We start from the raw sequence: 26,758 nt of genomic DNA, 5'->3' as shown, positions 1-26,758 counted from the left end.
GAACGCCGTCAGGGCCATCATCGCGACAACGATCTACACCAACTACTTCACCGCCGTCATCACCAACTCTCCCCCCCTCTATGCAGCGGTGTAACCCCTATTTTACCCGCTGTAATATCTACTTAAACATGGTGCTCAATGCTATATATTATTTCCCAATGATGTATGGCTATCCTATGATGTTTGAGTAGATTCGTTTTGTCCTATGGGTTAATTGATGATCATGATTGGTTTGAGTTGCATGTTTTATTATTGGTGTTGTCCTATGGTTCTCTCTGTGTCGCGCAAGCGTGAGGGATCCCCATTGTAGGGTTTGCAATATGTTCATGATTTGCTTATGGTGGGTGGCGTGAGTGACAGAAGCGCAGACCCGAGTAAGTAGGTTGTTTGCGTATGGGAATAAAGAGGACTTGATACTTTAATGCTATGGTTGGGTTTTACCTTAATGATCTTTAGTAGTTGCGGATGCTTGCCAGAGTTCCAATCGTAAGTGCATATGATCCAAGAAGAGAAAGCGTGTTAGCTTATGCCTCTCCCTCAAATAAAATTGCAATAATGATTACCGGTCTATTTATTGATTGCCTAGGGACAAATAACTTTCTTGGGCGACAACAAGCTCTCTACTAAAACTAACTTAGTTGTGTCTTCTTCTAAACAGCCCCTACTTTTTATTTACACGCTCTTTATTATCTTGCAAACCTATCCAACAACACCTACAAAGTACTTCTAGTTTCATACTTGTTCTAGGTAAAGTGAACGTTAAGCATGCGTAGAGTTGTATCGATGGTCGATGGAACTTGAGGGAATATTTGTTCTACCTTTAACTCCTCGTTGGGTTAGACACTCTTACTTATTGAAAGAGGCTACAATTGATCCACTATACTTGTGGGTTATCAAGACCTTTTTCTGGCGCCGTTGCCGGGGAGTTATAGCGTGGGGTGAATATTCTCGTGTGTGCTTGTTTGCTTTATCACTAAGTAATTTTTATTTGCTGTTCTAAGTTGTTCTCTATCTTTAGTTATGTATATGGAACACAAAATACCAAAAAAATTAGGTTTACTTGCTATTCATGGAGATGGGGAACCTCCTAAAACCCTCGATGCTCATTATGTGAAAGATATTATGTACTACTTTGATAATCCTGAGAAAACCCCATTCAACTTTATAATGGGAGTAACATTGGATCAGTGTGAATACTTTAGGGATTATCACTTGACTCAAAAAGGGAAACTATTATGGGATCAAATTTATATGTTGCATTGGTATGCTCGACAACTATGCTTGAGATATGATTATACTTGTTGCTCTAGGATGAAGGCTCCACACCTTCCCTTTTCATGTGAATTTAATGATGATGAAACCTTGGCTTCTTATGCTAATGGTATATATGATTATTATGATGTGGAACAAATAGAAGAATTCGTTGCTTTTATGGGTGCTTATGAAATTGAATCTTTGTTCAAAGAGTTTGAAGATTTTGATGATTCGGTTTATTGACCTGAAAATTTAGCTATCCTTAAATATTGCTATGAGAATTATAAATACAATTATGATATTGATGAATTTATTGCGAAAGTCTCCGCTGTCCAGGAAGAGACTAATATTTTGCAGGAGTCTATGGAAGAAGAAATTGATGAAACTGTGAGCTCATTGGATGAAAAAGATGATGAGGAGAGCAAAGAACAAAAGGAGGAAGAGCGGATTAGCTACCCGTGCCCACCTTCTAATGGGAGTAACTCTTCAACTCATACATTGTTTAATTTCCCTTCGTGCTTACCGAAGGATGATTGCTATGATGATTGTTATGATCTCATTGATTTTTTTGAAATATCCATTTTTGATGATGCATGCTATGCTTGTGGCCAAGATGCCAATATGAATTATTCATATGGAAATGAACTTGCTATAGTTCCTTATGTTAAACATGAAATTGTTGCTATTGCACCCACGCATGATAGTCCTATTATCTATTTGAATTCTCCCGACTACACTATATCGGAGAAGTTTGCCCTTATTAAGGATTATATTGATGGGCTGCATTTCACTACTACATAGGATGATTTTGATAAATATAATATGCATGTGATTGCTGCTTGTTGCTCCTACTTGCAATTATTATGAGAGAGGAACTACATCTCCGCCTCTCCATGTTTCCAAAATGATAAAATTGCAAGAAACTGTTTATACTATGCATTGACCTTTACTATGCGTGCATGAATTATTCTTTTATGACATGCCAATGCACAGGAAGAGAGTTAGACTTCGTCATTACATGATATATGTTGCTTTGTGCTCACTACTAAATCACAAATCATTGTTAATTAAAATTGGCTTTGATATACCTTGGGATCCGGGTGGATTCATTACTTGAGCACCTTATGCCTCGCTTAATGGCTTTAAAGAAAGTGCTGCCAGGGAGACAATCCGGAAGTTTTAGAGAGTCATTTATTCTGTTGAGTGCTTTTATGTAGTTTAAAAACAAAAAAATAAATAGGGGAACCCAAAACTTTTCAAAAAGGAAAGTGAAAGTGAGAGAGACAAGCATTGTTGAAGTGGGGGAGCTCCTTGAACTTTGTTCATGCTCACGGAAACTTTGTGAATCTTGATTACAGAAACTTTTCAACAAAATAATTATCGCCTTGTACAATTCCATTGTATTATAAAAATAATGTGCCAAGATTTGCCTTTAGGATGTTTACATTGCTTGTTGGTTTGTGCGGTGCAAGACAGAAACTTTGGCTGTAGTGCACGATTTTACATTTTTTACTGGAACGTCAAACGGTTCTGAAACTTTTTGCAATGTCTTTCTATACAAATTTTTTATTTTTCCTAATTGTTTCAGAATTTTTGGAGTACCAGAAGTATGGTGAATGTTCAGATTACTACAGACTGTCCTGTTTAAGACAGATTATGTTTTTGGATGCATAGTTTGATGGTTTTGATGACACTATCAATTTCTATCAGTGGATTAAGCCATGGAAAAGTTATATTATAGTAGCTACAATTAAAAAACAAAATATGAATTGGTTTGCAACAGTACTTAGAGTAGTGATTTGCTTTACTATACTAACGGATCTTACCGAACTTTCGGTTAAGTTTTGTGTGGTTGAAGTTTTCAAGTTTTGAGAGAGATCACGATGGATGAAGGAATAAGGAGTGGCAAGATCCTAAGCTTGGGGATGCCTGAGGCACCCCAAGGAAATGTTCAAGGACTTCCAAGCAACCAAGCTTGGGGATGCCCCGGAAGGCATCCCCTCTTTCTTCTAACGATCATCGGTAATTTTACTTGGAGCTATATTTTTATTCGGCACATGATATGCATAAATCTTGGAGCATCTTTTGAAGGAAATATGCCCTAGAGGCAATAATAAAGTTATTATTTATTTCCTTATATCATGATAAATGTTTATTATTCATGCTAGAATTGTATTAACCGGAAACATAATACTTGTGTGAATACATAAACAAACAGAGTGTCACTAGTATGCCTCTACTTGACTAGCTCATTGATCAAAGATGGTTATGTTTCCTAGCCATTGACATGAGTTGTCATTTGATTAACGGGATCACATCATTAGGAGAATGATGTGATTGACTTGACCCATTCCATTAGCTTAGCACACGATCGTTTAGTATTCTGCTATTGCTTTCTTCATGACTTATAAATGTTCCTATGACTATGAGATTATGCAACTGCCGTTTACCGGAGGAACACTTTTGTGTGCTACCAAATGTCACAATGTAACTGAGTGATTATAAAGGTTCTCTACAGGTGTCTTCGAAGGTACTTGTTGGATTGGCGTATTTCGAGATTAGGATTTGTCACTTCGATTGTCGGAGAGGTATCTCTGGGCCCACTCGGTAATGCACATCACTATAAGCCTTGCAAGCATTGCAACTAATGAGTTAGTTGCGGGATGATGTATTACAGAACGAGTAAAGAGACTTCCCGGTAACGAGAATTAAATAGGTATTAAGATACCGACGATCGAATCTCAGGCAAGTAACATACCGATGACAAAGGGAACAACCTATGTTGTTATGCGGTTTGACCGATAAAGATCTTCATAGAATATGTAGGAGCCAATATGAGCATCCAGGTTCCGCTATTGGTTATTGATCGGAAACGTGTCTCGGTCATGTCTACATAGTTCTCGAACCCGTAGGGTCTGCACGCTTAAAGTTTGATGACGGTAATATTATGAGTTTATGTGTTTTGATGTACTGAAGGTAGTTCGAAGTCCCGGATGTGATCACGCACATGACGAGGAGTTTTGAAATGGTCGAGACATAAAGATTGATATATTGGAAGCCTATATTTGGATATCGGAAGTGTTCCGGGTGAAATCGGGATTTTACCGGAGTATCGGGGGTTATCGGAACCCCCCGGGGGTTTAATGGGCCAAGATGGGCCTTAGTGGAGAAGAGGAGGGGCGGCCAGGGCAGGACGCGCGCCCCCTCCCCCTCTAGTCCGATTTGGACAAGGAGGGGGCGGCGCCCCCCTTTCCTTCCTCTCTCCCTCCTCCTTCCCCCTTCTCCTACTCCAACTAGGAAAGGAGGGAGTCCTACTCCCGGTGGGAGTAGGACTCCTCTCTGGCGTGCCTCCTCCTGACCGGCTGTCTCTCCCCCCTTGCTCCTTTATATACAGGGGCAGGGGGCACCTCTAGACACAACAATTGATCTCTTGGGTCTCTTAGCCGTGTGCGGTGCCCCCCTCCACCATAGTCCACCGCGATAATATTGTAGCGGTGCTTAGGCGAAGCCCTGCGTCGATAGAACATCATCATCGTCACCATGCCGTCATGCTGACGCAACTCTCCCTCAAAGCTCGGCTGGATCGGAGTTCGAGGGACGTCATCGAGCTGAACGTGTGCTGAACTCGGAGGTGTCGTACGTTTGGTACTTGATCAGTCGGATCCTGAAGACGTACGACTACATCATCCGCGTTGTGCTAACACTTCCGCTTTCGGTCTATGAGGGTACGTGGACAACACTCTCCCCTCTCGTTGCTATGCATCACCATGATCCTGTGTGTGCGTAGGAAAATTTTGAAATTAGTACGTTCCACAACAGTGGCATCCGAGCCTGGTTTTATGCGTAGATGTTATATGCACGAGTAGAACACAAGTGAGTTGTGGGTAATATAAGTCATACTTCTTACCAGCATGTCATAATTTGGTTTGGCGGTATTGTTGGATGAAGCGGCTCGGACCGACATTACGTGTACGCTTACGCGAGACTGGTTCTACCGATGTGCTTTGCACATAGGTGGCTGGCGGGTATCAGTTTCTCCAACTTTAGTTGAACCAAGTGTGGCTACGCCCGGTCCTTGAGAAGCTTAAAACAGCACTAACTTGACAAACTATCATTGTGGTTTTGATGCGTAGGTAAGAACGGTTCTTGCTCAGCCCATAGCAGCCACGTAAAACTTGCAATAATAAAGTAGAGGACGTCTAACTTGTTTTTGCAGGGCATGTTGTGATGTGATATGGTCAAGGCATGATGCTATATTTTATTGTATGAGATGATCAGGTTTTGTAACTGAGTTATCGGCAACTAGCAGGAGCCATATGGTTGTCGCTTTATTGTATGCAATGCAATCGCTCTGTAATGCTTTACTTTATCACTAAGCGGTAGCGGTAGTCATAGAAGCATAAGTTGGCGAGACGACAACGATGCTACGATGGAGATCAAAGTGTCGCGCCGGTGACAATGGTGATCGTGACGGTGCTTCGGAGATGAAGATCACAAGCACAAGATGATGATGGCCATATCATATCACTTATATTGATTGCATGTGATGTTTATCTTTTATGCATCTTATCTTGCTTTGATTGACGGTAGCATTATAAGATGATCTCTCACTAAATTATCAAGGTATAAGTGTTCTCCCTGAGTATGCACCATTGCAAAAGTTCTTCATGCTGAGACACCACGTGATGATCGGGTGTGATAGGCTCTACATTCAAATACAACGGGTGCAAAACAGTTGCACACGCGGAATACTCAGGTTAAACTTGACGAGCCTAGCATATGCAGATATGGCCTCGGAACACTGAGACCGAAAGGTCGAGCATGAATCATATAGTAGATATGATCAACATAGTGATGTTCACCATTGAAACTACTCCATCTCATGTGATGATCGGACATGGTTTAGTTGATTTGGATCATGTGATCACTTGGAGGATTAGAGGGATGTCTATCTAAGTGGGAGTTCTTAAGTAATATGATTAATTGAACTTAAATTTATCATGAACTTAGTTCCTGATAGTATTTTGCTTGTCTATGTTGATTGTAGATAGATGGCTCGTGCTGTTGTTCCGTTAAATTATGCGTTCCTTGAGAAAGCAAAGTTGAAAGATGATGGTAGCAATTACACGGACTGGGTCCGTAACTTGAGGATTATCCTCATTGCTGCACAGAAGAATTACGTCCTGGAAGCACCGCTGGGTGCCAGGCCTGCTGCAGATGCTGCTGATGACGTTAAGAACGTCTGGCAGAGTAAAGCTGATGACTACTCGATAGTTCAGTGTGCCATGCTTTACAGCTTAGAACCGGGACTTCAACGACGTTTTGAACGTCATGGAGCATATGAGATGTTCCAGGAGTTGAAGTTAATATTTCAAGCAAATGCCCGGATTGAGAGATATGAAGTCTCCGATAAGTTGTATAGCTGCAAGATGGAGGAGAATAGTTCTGTCAGTGAACATATACTCAAAATGTCTGGGTATCATAATCACTTGACTCAACTGGGAGTTAATCTTCATGTTGATAGTGCCATTGACAGAGTTCTTCAATCACTGCCACCAAGCTACAAAAGCTTTGTGATGAACTATAATATGCAAGGGATATAAGACAATTCTCGAGCTCTTCGCGATGCTAAAGGCTGCCGAGGTAGAAATCAAAAAGGAGCATCAAGTGTTGATGGTCAACAAGACCACTAGTTTCAAGAAAAAGGGTAAAGGGAATAAGAAGGGGAACTTCAAGAAGAACAGCAAACAAGTTGCTGCTCAAGAGAAGAAACCCAAGTCTGGACCTAAGCCTGAGACTGAGTGCTTCTACTGCAAACAGACTGGTCACTGGAAGCGGAACTACCCCAAGTATTTGGCGGATAAGAAGGATGGCAAGGTGAACAAAGGTATATGTGATATACATGTTATTGATGTGTACGTTACTAATGCTCGCAGTAGCACCTGGGTATTTGATACTGGTTCTGTTGCTAATATTTGCAACTCGAAACAGGGACTACGGATTAAGCGAAGATTGGCTAAGGACGAGGTAATGATGCGCGTGGGAAATGGTTCCAAAGTCGATGTGATCGCGGTTGGCATGCTACCTCTACATCTACCTTCGGGATTAGTTTTAGACCTGAATAATTGTTATTTGGTGCCAGCGTTGAGCATGAACATTATATCTGGATCTTGTTTGATGCGAGATGGTTATTCATTTAAATCAGAGAATAATGGTTGTTATATTTATATGAGTAATATCTTTTATGGTCATGCACCCTTGAAGAGTAGTCTATTTTTGTTGAATCTCGATAGTAGTGATACACATATTCATAATATTGAAGCCAAAAGATGCAGAGTTGATAATGCTAGTGCAACTTATTTGTGGCACTGTCGTTTAGGTCATATTGGTGTAAAGCGCATGAAGAAACTCCATACTGATGGACTTTTGGAACCACTTGATTATGAATCACACGGTACTTGCGAACCGTGCCTCATGGGCAAGATGACTAAAACGTCGTTCTCCGGAACTATGGAGCGAGCAACAGATTTGTTGGAAATCATATATACAAATGTATGTGGTCCGATGAATGTTAAGGCTCGCGGCGGGTATCGTTATTTTCTCACCTTCAGAGATGATTTAAGCAGATATGGGTATATCTACTCAATGAAACATAAGTCTGAAACATTTGAAAAGTTCAAAGAATTTCATAGTGAAGTTGAAAATCATCGTAACAAAAAAGTAAAGTTTCTACGATCTGATCGTGGAGGAGAATATTTCAGTTACGAGTTTGGTTTTCATTTGAAACAATGCGGGATAGTTTTGCAACTCACGCCACCCGAAACACCACAACTTAATGGTGTGTCCGAACGCCGTAATCGTACTTTACTAGATATGGTGCGATCTATGATGTCTCTTACTGATTTACCGCTATCATTTTTGGGTTATGCTTTAGAGACGGATGCATTCACGTTAAATAGGGCACCATCGAAATCCGTTGAGACGACGACTTATGAACTGTGGTTTGGCAAGAAACCAAAGTTGTCGTTTCTTAAAGTTTGGGGTTGCGATGCTTACGTGAAAAAGCTTCAACCTGATAAGCTCGAACCCAAATCGGAGAAATGTGTCTTCATAGGATACCCAAAAGAAACTGTTGGGTACACCTTCTATCACAGATCTGAAGGCAAGACTTTTTTTGATAAATTTGGATCCTTTCTAGAGAAGGAGTTTCCCTCAAAAGAAGTGAGTGGGAGGAAAGTAGAACTTGATGAGGTAACTGTACATGCTCCCTTATTAGAGAGTAGTTCATCACAGAAACCGGTTCCTGTGACACCTACACCAATTAGTGAGGAAGTTAATGATCATGATCATAAAATTTCAGATCAAGTTGTTACTGAACCTCGTAGATCAACCGGAGTAAGATCCGCACCAGAGTGGTATGGTAATCCTGTTCTGGAGGTCATGTTGCTAGACCATGACGAACCTACAAACTATGAAGAAGCGATGGTGAGCCCAGATTCCGCAAAATGGCTTGAGGCCATGAAATCTGAGATGGGATCCATGTATGAGAACAAAGTATGGACTTTGGTTGACTTGCCCGGTGATCGGCAAGCCATTGGGAATAAATGGATCTTCAAAAAGAAGACTGACGCTGACGGTGATATTACTGTCTATAAAGCTCGACTTGTTGCAAAAGGTTTTCGACAAGTTCAAGGGATTGACTACGATGAGACTTTCTCACCCGTAGCGATGCTTAAGTCTGTCCGAATCATGTTAGCAATTGCCGCATTTTATGATTATGAAATTTGGCAAATGGATGTCAAAACTGCATTCCTGAATGGATTTTTGGAAGAAGAGTTGTATATGATGCAACCGGAAGGTTTTGTCGATCCAAAGGGAGCTAACAAAGTATGCAAGCTCCAGCGATCCATTTATGGACTGGTGCAAGCCTCTCAGAGTTGGAATAAACGCTTTGATAGTGTGATCAAAGCATATGGTTTTATACAGACTTTTGGAGAATCCTGTATTTACAAGAAAGTGAGTGGGAGCTCTGTAGAATTTCTGATATTATATGTGGATGACATATTGCTGATTGGAAATGATATAGAATTTCTGGATAGCATAGAGGGATACTTGAATAAGAGTTTTTCTATGGAAGACCTCGGTGAAGCTGCTTACATATTGGGCATCAAGATCTATAGAGATAGATCAAGACGCTTAATTGGACTTTCACAAAGCACATACCTTGATAAAGTTTTGAAAAGGTTCAAAATGGATCAAGCAAAGAAAGGGTTCTTGCCTGTGTTACAAGGTGTGAAGTTGAGTAAGACTCAATGCCCGACCACTGCAGAAGATAGAGAGAAGATGAAAGATGTTCCCTATACTTCAGCCATAAGCTCTATCATGTATGCAATGCTGTGTACCAGACCTAATGTGTGCCTTGCTATAAGTCTAGCAGGGAGGTACCAAAGTAATCCAGGAGTGGATCACTGGAAAGTGGTCAAGAACATCCTGAAATACCTGAAAAGGACTAAGGATATGTTTCTCGTTTATGGAGGTGACAAAGAGCTAGTCGTAAATGGTTACGTTGATGCAAGCTTTGACACTGATCTGAACGATTCTAAATCACAAACCGGATACGTGTTTATATTAAACGGTGGAGCTGTCAGTTGGTGCAGTTCTAAACAAAGCGTCGTGGCGGGATCTACGTGTGAAGCGGAGTACATAGCTGCTTTGGAAGCAGCAAATGAAGGAGTCTGGATGAAGGAGTTCATATCCGATCTAGGTGTCATACCTAGTGCATCGGGTCCAATGAAAATCTTTTGTGACAATACTGGTGCAATTGCCTTGGCAAAGGAATCCAGATTTCACAAGAGAACCAAGCACATCAAGAGACGCTTCAATTCCATCCGGGATTTAGTCCAGGTGGGAGACATAGAAATTTGCAAGATACATACGGATCTGAATGTTGCAGACCCGTTGACTAAGCCTCTTCCATGAGCAAAACATGATCAGCACCAAGGCTCCATGGGTGTTAGAATCATTATTGTGTAATCTAGATTATTGACTCTAGTGCAAGTGGGAGACTGAAGGAAATATGCCCTAGAGGCAATAATAAAGTTATTATTTATTTCCTTATTTCATGATAAATGTTTATTATTCATGCTAGAATTGTATTAACCGGAAACATAATACTTGTGTGAATACATAAACAAACAGAGTGTCACTAGTATGCCTCTACTTGACTAGCTCGTTGATCAAAGATGGTTATGTTTCCTAGCCATTGACATGAGTTGTCATTTGATTAATGGGATCACATCATTAGGAGAATGATGTGATTGACTTGACCCATTCCATTAGCTTAGCACACGATCGTTTAGTATTCTGCTATTGCTTTCTTCACGACTTATACATGTTCCTATGACTATGAGATTATGCAACTCCCGTCTACTGGAGGAACACTTTGTGTGCTACCAAACGTCACAACGTAACTGGGTGATTATAAAGGTGCTCTACAGGTGTCTCTGAAGGTACTTGTTGGGTTGGCGTATTTCGAGATTAGGATTTGTCACTCCGATTGTCGGAGAGGTATCTCTGGGCCCACTCGGTAATGCACATCACTATAAGCCTTGCAAGAATTGCAACTAATGAGTTAGTTGCGGGATGATGTATTACAGAACGAGTAAAGAGACTTTCCGGTAACGAGAATGAACTAGGTATTAAGATACCGACGATCGAATCTCGGGCAAGTAACATACCGATGACAAAGGGAACAACGTATGTTGTTATGTGGTTTGACCGATAAAGATGTTCGTAGAATATGTAGGAGCCAATATGAGCATCCAAGTTCCACTATTCGTTATTGATCGGAAATGTGTCTCGGTCATGTCTACATAGTTCTCGAACCCGTAGGGTCCGCACGCTTAAAGTTTGATGACGGTAATATTACGAGTTTATGTGTTTTGATGTACCGAAGATAGTTCGGAGTCCCGGATGTGATCACGGACATGACGAGGAGTCTCGAAATGGTCGAGACATAAAGATTGATATATTGGAAGCCTCTATTTGGATATCGGAAGTGTTCCGGGTGAAATCGGGATTTTACCGGAGTACCGGGGGTTACCGGAACCCCCCCCCCGGGGGGGGGGGGGGGGGGTTAATGGGCCAAGATGGGCCTTAGTGGAGAAGAGGAGGAGCGGCCAGGGTAGGCCGCGCGCCCCCTCCCCCTCTAGTCCGAATTGGACAAGGAGGGGGCGGCGCCCCCCTTTCCTTCCTCTCTCCCTCCTCGTTCCCCCTTCTCCTACTCCAACTAGGAAAGGAGGGAGTCCTGCTCCCGATGGGAGTAGGACTCCTCCTTGGCGTGCCTCCTCCTGGCTGGCCGCCTCTCCCCCATTGCTCCTTTATATATGGGGGCAGGGGGCACCTCTAGACACAACAATTGATCTCTTGGATCTCTTAGCCGTGTGCGGTGCCCCCCTCCACCATAGTCCACCTCGATAATATCGTAGCGGTGCTTAGGCGAAGCCCTGCGTCGGTAGAACATCATCATCATCACCACGCCGTCATGCTGACGCAACTCTCCCTCAAAGCTCGGCTGGATCAGAGTTCGAGGGACGTCATCGAGCTGAACATGTGCTGAACTCGGAGGTGTTGTACGTTTGGTACTTGATCGGTCGGATCGTGAAGACGTACGACTACATCATCCGCGTTGTGCTAACGTTTTCGCTTTCGGTCTACGACGGTACGTGGAAAACACTCTCCCCTCTCGTTGCTATGCATCACCATGATCCTGTGTGTGCGTAGGAAAATTTTGAAATTACTACGTTCCACAACATCTTTTGCATTTAGTTTTCACTTTTATTTTATGCACCATGCTGGTATGAGATAGTCCTTGGTTGATTTATAGAATGCTCATTGCACTCACTTATATCTTTTGAGTATGTCTTTATAGAATGCTCATTGCACTTCACTTATATCTTTTGAGTATGGCTATAGAATGCTTCATGTGCTTCACTTATATCATTTGAAGTTTGGATTGCCTGTTTCTTTTCACATAGAAAACCGCCATTTGTAGAATGCTCTTTTGCTTCACTTATATTTGTTAGAGCATGGGCATATCTTTTGTAGAAAGGATTAAACTCTCTTGCTTCACTTATATATATTTAGAGAGATGACAGGAACTGGTCATTCACATGGCTAGTCATAAAATCCTACATAAAACTTGTCGATCACTAAATATGTGATACGTCTCCAACGTATCTATAATTTTTGATTTTTGCATGCTATTATATTATCTGTTTTGGATGTTTATGGGCTTTATTATACACTTTTATATTATTTTTGGGACTAAACTATTAACCCAGAGCCCAGTGCCAGTTTCTGTTAGTTCCTTGTTTTAGAGTATCGCGAAAAAGGAAAATCAAACGGAGTCCAATTGACCTGAAACTTCACGGAACTTATTTTTGGAACGGAAGTAATCCAGAAGACTTGAGGTGTACGTAAGGGAAGCAACGAGGAAGGCACGAGGCAGGGGGGCGCGCCCACCCCCCTGGGCGCGCCCTCCACCCTCATGGGCCCCTCGTGGCCCCCCTGACGTATTTTTTCCTCCTATATATATCCATATACCCTAGAAACTTCGGGGAGAGAATAGATCGGGAGTTCCACCGCCAAAAGCCTCCGTAGCCACCAAAAACCAATCTAGACCCGTTCTGGCACCCTGTCGGAGGGGGAAATCCCTCTCCAGTGGCTATCTTCATCATCCCGGTGCTCTCCATGACGAGGAGGGAGTAGTTCTCCCTCGGGGTTGAGGGTATGTAATAGTAGCTATGTGTTTGACCTCTCTCTCTCTCTCGTGTTCTTGAGGTGATACGATCTTGATGTATCGCGAGCTTTGCTATTATAGTTGGATCTTATGATGTTTCTCCCCCTCTACTCTCTTGTAATGAATTGAGTTTTCCCTTTGAAGTTATCTTATCGGATTGAGTCTTTAAGGATTTGAGAACACTTGATGTATGTCTTGCGTGGGATAACCGTGGTGACAATGGGTTATTCTATTGATTCACTTGATGTATGTTTTGGTGATCCACTTGCGGGTTCCGCCCATGAACCTATGCATAGGGGTTGGCACACATTTTCGTCTTGACTCTCCGGTAGAATCTTTGGGGCACTTTTTGAGGTTCTATGTGTTGGTTGAATAGATGAATCTGAGATTGTGTGATGCATATCGTATAATCATACCCACAGATACTTGAGGTGACATTGGAGTATCTAGGTGACATTAGGGTTTTGGTTGATTCGTGTCTTAAGGTGTTATTCTAGTACGAACTCTAGGGTTGTTTGTGACACTTATAGGAATAGCCCAACGGATTGATTGGAAAGAATAACTTTGAGGTGGTTTCATACCCTACCATAATCTCTTCGTTTGTTCTCCGCTATTAGTGACTTTGGAGTGACTCTTTGTTGCATGTTGAGGGATAGTTATGTCATCCAATTATGTTATTATTGTTGAGGGAACTTGCACTAGTGAAAGTATGAACCCTAGGCCTTGTTTCAACGCATTGCAATGCCATTTGTGCTCACTTTTATCATTAGTTACCTTGCTGTTTTTATATTTTCAGATTACAAAAACCTTTATCTACCATCCATATACCACTTGTATCACCATCTCTTCAACGAACTAGTGCACCTATACAATTTACCATTGTATCGGGTGTGTTGGGGACACAATAGACTCTTTGTTATTTGGTTGCAGGGTTTCTTGAGAGAGACCATATTCATCCTACGCCTCCTATGGATTGATAAACCTTAGGTCATCCACTTGAGGGAATTTTGCTACTGTCCTACAAACTCTGCACTTGGAGGCCCAACAACGTCTACAAGAAGAAGGTTGTGTAGTAGACATCAATATGATATGTTTGATTCCTTGCAATAGTTTTGTGATATAAAGGTGGTGATATTAGAGTCATGCTAGTGGGTAGTTGTGGATTGTAGAAATACTTGTGTTGAAGTTTGTGATTCCCGTAGCATGCACGTATGGTGAACCGTTATGTAACGAAGTTGGAGCATGAGGTATTTATTGATTGTCTTCCTTATGAGTGGCGGTCGGGGATGAGCGATGGTCTTTTCCTACCAATCTATCCCCCTAGGAGCATGTGCGTAGTACTTTGTTTCGATGACTAATAGATTTTTTCAATAAGTATGTGAGTTCTTTATGACTAGTGTTGAGTCCATGGATTATACGCACTCTCACCCTTCCATCATTGCTAGCCTCTTCGGTACCATGCATTTCCCTTTCTCACCTCGAGAGTTGGTGCAAACTTCGCCAGTGCATCCAAACCCAGTGATATGATACACTCTATCACACATAAGCCTCCTTATATCTTCCTCAAAACAGCCACCATACCTACCTATCATGGCATTTCCATAGCCATTCCGAGATATATTGCCATGCAACTTCCATCATCGTCATATACATGACTTGAGCATCATTGTCATATTGCTTTGCATGATCGTAAGATAGCTAGCATGATGTTTTCATGGCTTGTCCGTTTTTGATGTCATTGCTACGCTAGATCATTGCACATCCCGGTACACCACCGGAGGCATTCATATAGAGTCATATTTTTTCTAGTATCGAGTTGCAATAATGAGTTGTAAGTAAATAAAAGTGTGATGATCGTCATTATTAGAACATTGTCCCATGTGAGGTTATCAAAATAAAAGTGGCTAGAGAAGCCCCCCCCCCCAAAAAAAAGAGAGGCCAAAGAAGCCTAAAAAGAAAAAAGAAAAAAATAAAAATGAGAGAAAAGAGAGAAGGGACAATGTTACTATCCTTTTACCACACTTGTGCTTCAGAGTAGCACCATGTTCTTCATATAGACAGTCTCTTGAGTTATCACTTTCATATACCAGTGGGAATTTTCATTATAGAACTTGGCTTGTATATTCCAATGATGGGCTTCCTCACATGCCCTAGGTCTTCATGAGCAAGCAAGTTGGATGCACACCCACTTAGTTTCAGTTTGAGCTTTCATACACTTATAGCTCTAGTGCATCCGTTGCATGGCAATCCCTACTCCTCGCATTGACATCAATTGATGGGCATCTCCATAGCCTGTTTATTAGCCGCGTTGATGTGAGACTTCCTCCTTTTTGTCTTCTCCACACAACCTCCACCATCATATTCTATTCCGCCTATAGTGCTCTGTTCATGGCTCAAGCTCATGTATTGCATGAAAGTTGAAAAGGTTTGAGAACGTCAAAAGTTTGAAACAATTGCTTGGCTTGTCATCAGGGTTGTGCATGATTTGAATGCTTTGTGTGGTGAAGATGGAGCATAGCCAGACCATATGATTTTGTAGGGATAACTTTCTTTGGCCATGTTATTTTGAAAAGACATGATTGCTTTATTAGTATGCTTGAAGTATTATTGTCTTAATGTCAAATGATAGACTATTGCTTTGAATCACTCGTGTCTTAATATTCATGCCATGATTAGATTACATGATCAAGATTATGCTAGGTAGCATTCCACATCAAAAATTATCTTTTTTATCATTTACCTACTTGAGGATGAGCAGGAATTAAGCTTGGGGATGTTGATACGTCTCCGTCGTATCTATAATTTTTGATTGTTCCATGCCAATATTATACAACTTTCATATACTTTTGGAAACTTTTTATACTATTTTTGGGACTAACATATTGATCCAGTGCCCAGTGCCAGTTCCTGTTTGTTGCATGTTTTTTGTTTCGCAAAAAATCCATATCAAACAGAGTCCAAACAGGATAAAAACTGACAGAGATTTTTTTTGGAATATATGTGAATTTTGGGAAGTGAAATCAACGCGAGACGATGCTTGAGGGGCCCACGAGGCAGGGGGCGCGCCCCTGACCCTTGTGGACACCCGTAAGGCGGTTGTTGCCCTTCTTTCGCCGCAAGAAAGCTAATATCCGGATAAAAATCGTGTTCGGAATATAAGAAACGGTGAAAGCCAGATCTAGGAATGCAGAAATAGAGAGAGACAGATCCAATATCGGAGGGGCTCTCGCCCCTCCCATGCCATGGAGACCAAGTACCAGAGGGGAAACCCTTCTCCCATCTAGGGAGAAGGTCAAGGAAGAATAAGAAGAAGAAGATGAAGAAGAAGGGGGGCTCTCTCCCCCTCTCTCCCGATGGCGTCGGAACGCCGTCGGGGCCATCATCGCGACAATGATCTACACCAACAACTTCACCGCCGTCATCACCAACTCTTCCCCCATCTATGCAGTGGTGTAACCCCTCTTTTACCCACTGTAATCTCTAATTAAACATGGTGCTCAATTCTATATATTATTTCCCAATGATGTATGGCTATCCTATGATGTCTGAGTAGATCCGTTTTGTCCTATGGGTTAATTGATGATCATGATTGGTTTGAGTTGCATGTTTTATTATTGGTGATGTCCTATGGTGCTCTCCGTGTCGTGCAAGTGTGAGGGATCCCCGCTGTAGGGTTTGCAATATGTTCATGATTTGCTTATGGTGGGTGGCGTGAGTGACAGAAGCACAAACCCGAGTAAGTAGGTTGTTTGCATATGGGAATAAAGAGGACTTGATACTTTAATGCTATGGTTGGGTTTTACCTTAATGATCTTTAGTAGTTGTGGATGCTTGCTAGAGTTCCAATCATAAGTGCATATGATTCAAGAAGAGAAAGTGTGTTAGCTTATGCCTCTCCCTCAAATAAAATTGCAATAATGATTACCGGTCTATTTATCGATTGCCTAGGGACAAATAACTTTCTTGTGCGACAACAAGCTCTCTACTAAAACTAACTTAGTTGTTTCTTCTTCTAAACAGCCCCTACTTTTTATTTACACACTCTTTATTATCTTGCAAACCTATCCAACAACACCTACAAAGTACTTCTAGTTTATACTTGTTCTAGGTAAAGCGAACGTTAAGCATGCGTAGAGTTGTATCGGTGGTCGATAGAACTTGAGGGAATATTTGTTCTACCTTTAGCTCCTCGTTGGGTTCGACACTCTTATCGAAAGAGGCTACAATTGATCCCCTATACTTGTGGGTTATCAACGGCCGAACCTCCGCGGTACGAGGGAGATTATATTTGGGCTTCTTATTCTCTTCACTTTGCTTATCCTTCGAGCTTCGGCTCGAAGAGCCCCTCAACAATCTCTTCATCATTTTCTTTCTCTGAAAAATTTCTGAAATTTTTAGTAACTCAAAATATAAGTGAATCAAACTCAACAGGATTGATAGCAACTACTCCCACAAGTGCCTAGAGGCTATATGATGCATTAAAACTACTTTTGACCACATAAATTTGACATGAAAGCTCAAGAACCGGGTCACCTAAGCATCAAAAATTTGCAATAAATAAAGCGCTAGAACAAAAACTAATTAGACCATTGGAGGAGTCACATACCAAAGAATAATCCCCCAAAGCAGTTTTGTGAATGGAGCTTTGAGCTAGGAGATCGAAAATGGCAGCAAGATGAGCTAGAACTCAGGTTTGAGCTGGTGGATGATTTTTTCTGGAGGAAGACAAAGTGTGTGGGTGCAAGAATAAGTGGAGGGGGCCCACGTGGGGTCCACAAGGCAGGGGGTGCGCCCGGGACCCTCGTGGCCAGGTGGTGAGGCCCCCTGGTGTGTTCTCTGTGCCAAATATTCTTAAATATTCTAGAAAAAATCATATAAAATTTCCAGGACATTTGGAGAACTTTTATTTTCGGGGTATTTTTTATTGCAAGGATAATTCAGAAAACAGACAGAAAATACTATTTTTGCTTTATTTAATCTAAATAACAGAAAGTAAAAAGAGGGTACATAGAATTGTGCTTTCTAACTTCATCCATCTCATGCTCATCAAAAGGAATCCACTAACAAGGTTGATCAAGTCTTGTTAACAGACTCTTTCCGAATTGCATGAAACCGAAGAATTTTCGAATAACACTAAGTTACCTCAATGGGGATATGCACATCCCCAACAATAAGAATATCATATTTCTTCTTGACAGTAGGAAGAGGGAATTCAAAACCTCCAATAATAATCGTTGTAATTTTTCCAAATAGAATTGATATTGTGGACTTGAGGTTGTTTCCTCGGAAAATGTATCGTATGCTCATTACCATTAACATGAAAAGTGACATTACCTTTGTTGCAATCAATAACAGCCCCTGGAATATTCAAAAAGGGTCTACCAAGAATAATAGACACAGTATCGTCCTCGAGAATATCAAGAATAACAAAGTCCGTTAAAATAGTAACATTTGCAACCACAACAGGCACATCCTCACAAATGGCGACAGGTATAGCAGTTGATTTATCAGCCATTTGCAAAGATATTTCAGTAGGTGTAAACTTATTCAAATCAAGTTTACGATATAAATAGAGATGCATAACATTGACACCGGCTCCGAGATCACATAAAGCGGTTTTAACATAGTTTCTTTTAATGGAGCATGGTATAGTTGGTACTCCTGGATCTCCTAGTTTCTTAGGTATTCCACCTTTAAAAGTATAATTAGCAAGCATGGTGGAAGTTTCAGCTTCCGATATCTTCCTTTTATATTTAACAATATCTTTCATGTACTTACATAAGGATTCATTTTAAGCATATCAGTCAAACGCATACGCAAAAAGATAGGTCTGATCATTTTAGCAAAGCGCTCAAAATCCTCATCATCCTTTTTCTTGGATGGTTTAGGAGGTAAAGGCATGGGTTTTTGAACCCATGGTTCTATTTCTTTACCGTGCTTCCTAGCAATGAAGTCTCTCTTGTCATAACGTTGATTCTTTTATTGTGGGTTATCAAGATCAACAGCAGGTTCAATCTCTACATCATTGTTATTGCTAGGTTGAGCATCAACATGAACATCATCATTAACATTATCACTAGGTTCATGTTCATTACCAGATTGTGTTTTAGCATCAAAAATAGAAATATCATTGGGATTCTCAGGTGTGTCAACAACATGTTCACTAGAAGCATGCAAAGTCCTGTCATTTTTCCTTTTCTTCCTTTTAGAAGAACTAGGTGCATCCACATTAGTTCTCTGAGAATCTTGCTCAATTCTCTTAGGGTGGCCCTCAGGATACGAAGGTTCCTGAGTCATTTTACCCCCTGTAGTCACAACTCTAATAGCATTATCATTTTTCTTATTATTTAATTCATTAAGCAAATCATTTTGAGCTTTAAGCACTTGTTCTACTTGAGTGGTAACCATAGAAGCATGTTTACTAATAAATTTAAGCTCACCTTTAACTCTAGACATATAATCACTCAAGTGTTCTATCATATAAGCATTACGTTTCAATTGTCTACCAACATAAGCATTGAAGTTTTCTTGTTTAACAATGAAAATTATCAAACTCATCTAAGCATTGGCTAGCAGACTTATAACGAGGAATATCACCTTCATCAAATCTATAGAGAGAATTTACCTTTACTACCTGTGTAGGGTTATCAAGACCATGTATTTCTTCAATAGGTGGTAAATTCTTAACATCTTCAGCTTTAATACCCTTTTCTTTCATAGATTTCTTTGCCTCTTGCATATCTTCAGGACTGAGAAATAGAACACCTCTCTTCTTCGGAGTTGGTTTAGGAATAGGCTCAGGAAGTGTCCAATTATTTTCATTTGTCAACATATTATTCAATAGACTTTCAGCTTCATTCGGTGTTCTTTCCCTGAAAACACAACCAGCACAACTATCTAGGTAATCTCTAGAAGCATCGGTTAGTCCATTATAAAAGATATCAAGTATTTCATTTTTCTTAAGAGGATGATCAGGCAAAGCATTAAGTAACTTGAGAAGCCTTCCCCAAGCTTGTGGGAGACTCTCTTCTTCAATTTGCACAAAATTATATATATCCCTTAAGGCAGCTTGTTTCTTATGGGCGGGGAAATATTTAGCAGAGAAGTAATAAATCATATCCTGGGGACTACGCACACAACCAGGATCAAGAGAATTAAACCATGTTTTAGCATCACCCTTTAATGAGAACGGAAATAACTTGAGGATATAGTAGTAACGAATTTTCTCCTCATTAGTGAATAGGGTGGCTATATCATTTAATTAAGTAAGATGTGCCACAACAGTTTCAGATTCATAGCCATAAAAAGGATCAGATTCAACCAAAGTAATTAACTCAGGATCGACGGAGAAATCATAATCCTTATCGGAAATACAGATAGGTGAAGTAGCCAAAGCAGGGTCATATTTCATTCTAGCATTCAAAGACTTTTCTTTCAGCTTAGCTAACAGTTTCTTAAGATCATATCTATTATTGCAAGCTAAAAAGTCTCTAGCAGTTTCTTCATCCATAACATAACCCTTAGGTACAACAAGGAATTCATATCTAGGGGGAGAAACCTCATCATAACTTCATCAATATTATTAGTTTCAATAATTTCATTCTCTCTAACCTTAGCAAGTTGTTCATCAAGAAATTCACCTAATGGCACAGTATTATCAAGCATAGAAGTAGTTTCATCATAAGCATCATGCATAGCAGAAGTGGCATCATCAATAACATGCGACATATCAGAATACATAGCAGGAGTAGGTGTCGCAAGTTTACTCAAAACAAAAGGTGAATCAAGCACAGAGCTAGATGCCAGTTCCTTACCTCCCCTCGTAGTTGAGGGAAAAATCTTGGTTCTTTCATCTTTCAAGTTCCTCATAGTGATCAACAGATATTGATACGTCTCCAACGTATCTATAATTTTTGATTGCTCCATGCTATATTATCTACTGTTTTGGACATTATTAGGCTTTATTATCCACTTTTATATTATTTTTGGGACTAACCTATTAACCGGAGGCCCAGCCCAGAATTGTTATTTTTTGCCTATTTTAGGGTTTTGAAGAAAAGGGATATCAAACGGAGTCCAAACGGAATGAAACCTTCGGGGACGTGATTTTCTCACCGAACATGATCTAGGAGACTTGGACCCTACGTCAAGAAACCAACAGGGAGGCCACGAGGTAGGGGGCGCGCCTACCCCCCCCCCCCAGGCGCGCCCTCCACCCTCGTGGGCCCCCTGCTGCTCCACCGACGTACTTCTTCCTCCTATATATACCTACGTGCTGGGGAACGTGGTAATTTCAAAAAAAAATCCTACGCACACGCAAGATCATGGTGATGCATAGCAACGAGAGGGGAGAGTGTTGTCCACGTACCCTCGTAGACCGAAAGCGGAAGTGTTAGCACAACGCGGTTGATGTAGTCGTACGTCTTCACGATCCAACCGATCAAGTACCGAACGCACGGCACCTCCGAGTTCTGCACACGTTCAACTCGATGACGTCCCTCGAACTCTGATCCAGCCGAGCTTTGAGGGAGAGTTCCATCAGCATGACGGCATCGTGACGATGTTGATGTTCTACCGTGGCAGGGCTTCGCCTAAGCACCGCTACGATATTATCGAGGTGGACTATGATGGAGAGGGGCACCGCACATGGCTAAAAGATCCAAGAGATCAATTATTGTGTCTAGAGGTGCCCCCTGCCCCCGTATATAAAGGAGGGAGGGAGAGGCCGGCCCTAGAGGGGGCACACCAAGTGTGGGGAGTCCTACTAGGACTCCCAAGTCCTAGTAGGATTCCCCTTTCCTTTCCGGAGTAGGAAAGAAGGAAAGAGGGGGAGAGGGAAAAGGAAAAGGGGCTGCACCCCTTGTCCAATTTGGACCAGAAGGGGGGCGCGCGCCTCCTTCCTTTTGGCCTCTCTCCTCTATTCCCGTATGGCCCAATAAGGCCCAATACTTCTCCCGGTGAATTCCCGTAACTCCCCGGTACTCCGAAAATACCCGAATCACTCGGAACGTTTCCGATGTTCGAATATAGTCGTCCAATATATCGATCTTTACGTCTCGACCATTTCGAGACTCCTCGTCATGTCCCCGATCTCATCCGGGACTCCGAACTACCTTTGGTACATCAAAAACCATAAACTCATAATATAACCGTCATCGAACTTTAAGCGTGCGGACCCTACGGGTTCGAAGACTATGTAGACATGACCGAGACACGTCTCCGGTCAATAACCAATAGCGGAACCTGGATGTTCATATTGGCTCCTACATATTCTACGAAGATCTTTATCGGTCAAACCGCATAACAACATACGTTGTTCCCTTTGTCATCGGTATGTTACTTGCCCGAGATTCGATCGTCGGTATCTCAATACCTAGTTCAATCTCGTTACCGGCAAGTCTCTTTACTTGTTCCGTAATACATCATCCCGCAACTAGCTCATTAGTTGCAATGCTTACAAGGCTTAAGTGATGTGCATTACCGAGTGGACCCAGAGATACCTCTCCGACAATCGGAGTGACAAATCCTAATCTCGAAATACGCCAACCCAACAAGTACCTTCGGAGAAGACTGTAGAGCACCTTTATAATCACCCAGTTACGTTGTGACGTTTGGTAGCTGATACGTCTCCAACGTATCTATAATTTTTTATTGCTCCATGCTATATTATCTATTGTTTTGGACTATATTGGGCTTTATTTTCCACTTTTATATTATTTTTGGGACTAACCTATTAACCGGACGCCCAGCCCAGAATTGCTGTTTTTTTGCCTATTTCAGTGTTTTGAAGAAACGAAATATCAAACGGAGTCCAAACGGAATGAAACCTTCGGGAACGTGATTTTCTCACAGAACGTGATCCAGGAGACTTGGACCCTACGCCAAGGCATCAGAGAGGCGGTCACGAGGGTGGGGGGCGCGCCCCCTGCCTCGTGGGCCCCTCGGAGCTCCACCGACGTACTCCTTCCTCCTACATATACATACGTACCCCCAAACGATCAGAACAGGAGCCAAAAACCTAATTCCACCGCCGCAACTTTGTGTATCCACGAGATCCCATCTTGGGGCCTATTCCGGAGCTCCACCGGAGAGGGCCGTCATCACGGAGGGCTTCTACATCATCATAGCCTCTCCAATGAAGTGTGAGTAGTTTACCTCAGACCTTCGGGTCCATAGTTAGTAGCTAGATGGCTTCTTCTCTCTTTTTGGATCTCAATACAAAGTTCTCCCCCTCTCTTGTGGAGATCTATTCGATGTAATCTTCTTTTTGCGGTGTGTTTGTTGAGACCGATGAATTGTGGGTTTATGATCAAGTCTATCTTTGAATAATATTTGAATCTTCTCTGAATTCTTTTATGTATGATTGGTTATCTTTGCAAGTCTCTTCGAATTATCCGTTTGGTTTGGCCAACTAGATTGGTAGTTCTTGCCATGGGAGAAGTGCTTAGCTTTGGGTTCGATCTTGCGGTGTCCTTTCCCAGTGACAGAAGGGGCAGCAAGGCACGTATTGCATCGTTGCCATCGAGGATAACAAGATGGGGTTTATTTCATATTGCATGAATTTATCTCTCTACATCATGTCATCTTGCTTAAAGCATTACTCTGTTTTTAACTTAATACTCTAGATGCACGCTGGATAGCGGTCGATGAGTGGAGTAATAGTAGTAGATGCAGAATCATTTCGGTCTACTTGTCATGGACGTGATGCCTATATACATGATCATGCCTAGATATTCTCATAACTATGCTCAATTCTGTCAATTGCTCAACAGTAATTTGTTCACCCACCGTAGAATACTTATGCTCTTGAGAGAATCCACTAGTGAAACCTATGGCCCCCGGGTCTATTCTCATCATATCAATCTCCATCACTTTAATCTTGTTTTGCCTTTTTACTTTGCCTTTACTTTTCACTTTGCATCTCTATACCAAAAATACCAAAAATATTATATCTATCAGATCTCACTCTCGTAAGTGACCGTGAAGGGATTGACAACCCCTAATCGCGTTGGTCGCGAGTAGCTATCGTTTTGTGCAGGTACGAGGGACTTGAGCGTGGCCTCCTACTGGATTGATACCTTGGTTCTCAAAAACTGAGGGAAATACTTACGCTACTCTACTTCATCATCCCTTCCTCTTCGGGGAAATCCAACGCAAGCTCAAGAGGTAGCAAGAAGGATTTTTGGCGCCGTTGCCGGGGAGTCTACGCAAAATTCAACATACCAAGTACCCATCACAATCCCTATCTCTCACATTACATTATTTGCCATTTGCCTCTCGTTTTCCTCTCCCCCACTTCACCCTTGCTGTTTTATTCGCCCTCTCTCTCTCTCTATCCTCCCTCTCAATTTGCCTCTTTTGCCCGTTTGGTCTTGTCTGCTCGTGTGCTAGTTTGCTTGTTTGTCGCAATGGCTCAAGATACTACCAAATTGTGTGACTTCACCAATACTAATAATAATGATTTCCTTAGCACTCCGATTGCTCCTCTTGCCAATACTGAATCTTGTGAAATCAATACTGCTTTGTTGAATCTTGTTATGAAAGATCAATTCACCGGCCTTCCTAGTGAAGATGTCGCTACTCATCTGAATAGCTTCGTTGATTTATGTGATATGCAAAAGAAAAAAGATGTCGATAATGATGTCGTTAAATTGAAGCTATTTCCTTTTTCGCTTAGAGATCATGCTAAAGCTTGGTTTTCGTCTTTGCCTAAAAATAGTATTGATTCTTGGAACAAGTGCAAAGATGCTTTTATCTCTAAGTATTTCCCTCCCGCTAAGATCATCTCTCTTAGAAACGATATTATGAACTTTAAGCTACTTGATCATGAACATGTTGCACAAGCTTGGGAGAGAATGAAATTAATGATACGTAATTGCCCTACTCATGGGTTGAATTTGTGGATGATTATACAAAATTTTATGCCAGATTGAATTTTGCTTCTAGAAATCTTTTAGATTCTGCCGCGGGAGGCACTTTTATGGAAATCACTTTAGGAGATGCTACTAAACTCCTAGATAATATTATGGTTAATTATTCTCAATGGCATACTGAAAGATCTTCTAATAAAAAAAGTGCATGCGATAGAAGAAATCAATGTTTTGAGTGGAAAGATGGATGAACTTATGAAATTATTTTCTACTAAGAGTGTTTCTTCTGATCCTAATGATATGCCTTTGTCTACTTTGATTGAGAATAACAATGAATCTATGGATGTGAATTTTGTTGGTAGGAATAATTTTGGTAACAACGCTTATAGAGGGAATTTTAATCCTAGGCCATATCCTAGTAATCCTTCTAATAATTATGGGAATTCCTACAACAACTCTTATGGAAATTATAATAAGATGCCCTCTGAATTTGAGAATAGTGTTAAAGAGTTTATGAATTCACAAAAGAATTTTAATGCTTTGCTTGAAGAGAAATTGCTTAAAGTTGATGATTTGGCTAGGAACATTGATAGAATTTCTCTTGAGGTTGATTCTTTAAAGCTTAGATCTATTCCTCCTAAGCATGATATCAACGAGTCTCTCAAAGCCATGAGAATTTCCATTGATGAGTGCAAGGAAAGAACCGCTAGGATGCGTGCTTCCAAAGATGTCTTTATTAAAGCGTGTTCTTCCAATTCCTATGAAAATCAAGATGAAGATCTAAAAGTCATTGATGTGTCTCCTATTAAATCTTTGTTTTGCAATATGAATCTTGATGAAACTGAATATGATTTCCTTTACATAGAAGGCGTTCTAAAAATTCGGAGTATTTAGATCTTTATGATGAAATTGATGAAAGTGGGATTGAAAGAAATAAAAATCTAGATGTTGCTAAACCCACTATATTGGATTTCAAGGAATTTAATTATGAAAGTTGCACTTTAATTGATTGTATTTCCTTGTTGCAATCCGTGCTAAATTCTCCACATGCTTATAGTCAACATAAAGCCTTCACCGAACATATTGTTGATGCCTTGATGCAATCTTATGAAGAAAAACTTGAGTTGAAAGTTTCTATCCCTAGAAAACTCTATGATGAGTGGGAACCAACTATTAAAATTAAAATTAAAGATCATGAGTTTTATGCTTTGTGTGATTTGGGTGCTAGTGTCTCTAGTATTCCCAAGACTTTGTGTGATTTACTAGATTTCCGTAATTTGGATGATTGCTCTCTAAACTTGCATCTTGCGGATTCTACTATTAAGAAACCTATGGGAAGGACTAACGATGTTCTTATTGTTGCAAATAGGAATTATGTGCCCGTAGATTTCATTGTTCTTGATATAGATTGCAATCCTTCTTGCCCTATTATTCTTGGTAGACCTTTCCTTAGAACGGTTGGTGCGATTATTGATATGAAGGAAGGGAATATTAGATTTCAATTTCCATTAAAAAGGGCATGGAACACTTTCCAAGAAAGAAAATAAAATTTCCATATGAAACTATCATGAGAGCCACTTATGGATTCCCTACCAAAGATGGCAATACCTAGATCTATCCTCGCTTTTATGCCTAGCTAGGGGCGTTAAACGATAGCGCTTGTTGGGAGGCAACCCAATTTTATTTTTATTCCTTGCTTTTTGATCCTGCTTAGTAATAAATAAATTATTTAGCCTCTGTTTTGGTTGCGTTTTTTGTGTTTAATTAGTGTTTGTGCCAAGTAGAACCATTGGGAAGACTTGGGGAAAGTCTTGTTGAACTTGCTGTAAGAAAC

The sequence above is a fragment of the Triticum urartu genome, chromosome 3A (genome assembly GCF_056163025.1).
Source record: "Triticum urartu cultivar PI428250 chromosome 3A, HENAU_Tu73, whole genome shotgun sequence".
Lineage (NCBI taxonomy): Eukaryota > Viridiplantae > Streptophyta > Magnoliopsida > Poales > Poaceae > Triticum > Triticum urartu.
Note: the sequence above shows the minus strand (reverse complement) of the source record.